The 3,065-nt window shown below is 58.2% G+C and overlaps 1 protein-coding gene across 2 annotated transcripts in view; it reads right to left on the reverse strand.

The window, feature by feature from the left end:
• The window catches only part of Ccr9 (chemokine (C-C motif) receptor 9), a 10,296-nt gene extending 7,667 nt beyond the window's left edge, over nt 1-2,629 (reverse strand). The window contains exon 1 of one of the 2 annotated variants that reach the window (XM_005383464.1): nt 2,378-2,629. The gene's annotated coding sequence lies outside the window, so the exon portion shown is untranslated. Of the gene's footprint in view, nt 1-1,239; nt 1,616-2,377 lie in introns of those variants that run through there. The other variant, XM_005383463.2, reaches the window with a different exon arrangement.
• Between the last annotated feature and the right edge of the window lie 436 nt (nt 2,630-3,065).

Genomic DNA, 3,065 nt, shown 5'->3' on the forward strand with positions numbered 1-3,065 from the left:
AGGAGAAGAGGAGGAGGAGAGGAAAAAGCCCAATGCTCTTCCGCTCCGTACACCTGTTTACAAAGTTCGTACAAAAGAGGAACTTGTAGCCGTCCCTCTACCAAGGGAAGCAACTAGCACCAAAAAAGAAAAGCTAGTAATCAAATTCGAGGAAGCCACTTTTTGCACCTTTGTCACCCTGCACTAGCTTTGCTCGCAGGTTTATCTTCTTTGCAAGGTACATGTGCTTTGGCTCAGAAAATTTGGAAAGCCAAAGAATAAAAACAGAAATACGCCTTCTTAATCCCACCATCTGAAGACACTGCAGACAGCCAGATAGTTTAAACCTGTCTTTCTTTAATTTTTGTCAGAATACTTTCCTAATATTTTATCCCACCAGTGGCAGGCTCCAAGCTTGCTTTCATTTCCTTCTTGTCCCTGAGGAGGAGGAAAATCCCACACGTGATGAAACCTACTGAGAACAAGGAACCTCTGGAAGGTCCACCTGGGGGGAATGGCGTCTGACTGGGTGCAAACCCCCGTCTTCTAGGTATGGCCTGGGCCAGGCCTTTGAAGCACAGTGAATGACCAGAAGTCAAAATCCCCGCCTACCTACTGATCCACCCATTCTGCCCAGTGGGAGCTTGGGCAGAAGGGACACACTCCCTGAGCCTCAGTTTGTTCATCTGTACACAGGCTGGGGAGGCTCAGGCTACTCCAAGGCGAGGACAGCCCATGGCAGCGCAGGGTGGGAATGTCTCTGCAGAGTGCACAGAGCTATGGGACAACAAGGGCCACCTGCAGCCGTGGCCCCCGTATCCCCTGTGCCAGGAGCACCCGGGCAGCCTGGTAGGGCACAGCTGCAAACCCCAAGGGTAGTCAGTCTAGCGAAGGCTGCCGCCAGGAAAGGTAGCTGTGGTCGGGCACCGGGGACCGCGCAGGAGGGCTTCACGAGGAGGTGGCACTCTCACTTAACCTTGGCAGGCTGAAGAGCAAGGGGACAGCCGAGGGGGGGAGGGAGCACTGTCCCAAGGCAGGTCGCGGAAGCTGGAAAGCTGGGGGGGAAAAGGAGGGAGCTGCCAATGCCTGAGGCGAGAGGCGGCTGGGAAGGGAGCCTGGAACCCGCGCGGGCCCAGCCGCTCTTCTCGGGTCCACTCCAGCCCTTCAGTGGCCACAGACAAGCCCGCAGGGTCTGCACTGCCCGGGCCCTCCGCGGCACAGCCTCCGCCTCCCCAGCCCCAGCCCCAGGCCCACACTAACCCGGCAGGAATGCGGCGCCCGCTTGGCTCTTTCTCCAATTTGCCATGTGAAGTGGAAGCATCTCTGCATTTTCTGCAGCTCTCCACTCTCTCCGCCTGGGGCGGGGACTCTGAGCCAGCTGCTCTGAGCCTCAGCCCCTGCCCTTCGGGCTCCAGGGGCCTCCCGTGCAAGCCGGCTTCAGAGCAGGTGGGCAAACGCTGGAGGAAGGGGAAGGAAGGGCTCCGAAAGGCCCCCTCTGGGTTCCCTCGGCCGAGGGGCCGGGAGGGCTCCCCAGTGCGGGGCAGCGGGCGCTCACAGGCCTCTGCGGCCGCTCCCCGACACCTCAGCACAGCAGGCGCGTTCAGAACCAGAGAGGCAGGGCGAGTGTGAAGGACAAACGAGCATTCACCGATGAGTCACTAAAAATAGCTTTGCTTTTTCTCCCCATCACAAAGGAAACTTTTTTACAATGTCTAAAAACACCCAAACATTTAAACACATACTAGGGAGAGATTACTACTCTCTCCTAGTTCGGCCACTGTGAACTTTCTGAGATACGTTTCTGACAGCTTCTCTGTACACAACCACATGCACACACACACACACACACACACACACACACAACTCTTCATGGAAAGGAGCTCAGCCTGCACATGCCATTTTCTAGCTTGCTTTCCAGTTCATCACTCGCGGACCCCAGAGCTGCCCCTGACAGGTGGCCGCCGTGTGCCACCATCCTTTCGATCAGACACCTCTCAGAGCCGGGCTTGACAGTTTCTGATTCTCATTGCTACAAAGCCTCCTTGCGCTACGGCTGTACTGCAGATCCAAGGACCTCACAGACCCTCGCCTCCCCAGCCCCGGCTCCTTTTTGCCATCTGTCCCCAGAATCTGCTTCCTCTGCTTTTGAGGCACGGTTCACAAACTTCCTCAGGCCCACATTCACATGTGTAGGTGAGAAAGGAGTTTTATTAGTCACCCTACAAGCAGCCTGGGCCAGCGACAGTCACCTTCACCCCCTAGAAGTTTCTAGCCAGGTGCCTGTGAGCCCTGGAGTGCAGCAAAGAGCAAGTCTGGGATGCAGAAGCTTTGTGGGAACACACAGCCGAGGACGTGGGGACAGTGGGGCAGGGGCTCGGAGAGGCAGGGCGCGACTCACCGTGCGGGTGGGAGGGGGAGCCCGGCGTCTGGAGGAGGAGGCGGCCTCTGGGGCGCGGGGAGGCCCTCTGTGAGCTCTGTACTGCGAGCAGCAGCTGCCCGATGAAAACCAGAAGGAAGCCAGGCCACTCCTGCTGCACCAGCGCTGGTGGAGAGCCCCGAGGGTGGGGAGCCACCTGTTGCAGCAATCAGCACCCTTGGTCCTCTGCAACCAGACTCAAAGCTGAGGACCGCGGGGTCAGGGGAAACCATCTCCTGCAAAGTGTCAAAGAGAATGGCTTCCTCAGCTGGCACCTGCTCAGGGAAAGGGGAAATGGGGGGCGTGGAGAGGAGTTGCCCTGGCTGGCTTGCCAGAGCACGTGTGTGTGTGTGTGTGATTTTGGGGTGTGAGGCCCTGCAGGGGATGCTGCCCCCAGCACTGCCCATCCAGAGGTACCCTCTGGGGCCTTAAGCAGTAGAAGCAAAGAGCTGAGCTCTATGACCCCTGTCTTGCTGTCTTTCTGGCCTCTCTTGGCAGCCAAAGTTCAGAGCTGGTGGCGATAGAGGCCGCCGACCCCCTTTTCTGGAGGGGTCTCCCTCTGCAGTCTCCCCACCACGTGCACTCAACAGGGCAGAGCAGGGAGTGAATCCACAGGACACCCAGACCGGGACCACGGCAGGACACAAGCCGCAGCCGCACCCTCTGACAC

This window comes from Chinchilla lanigera, unplaced genomic scaffold (assembly GCF_000276665.1).
Source record: "Chinchilla lanigera isolate Chin_1 unplaced genomic scaffold, ChiLan1.0 scaffold00019, whole genome shotgun sequence".
NCBI classification, from domain to species: Eukaryota; Metazoa; Chordata; class Mammalia; order Rodentia; family Chinchillidae; genus Chinchilla; species Chinchilla lanigera.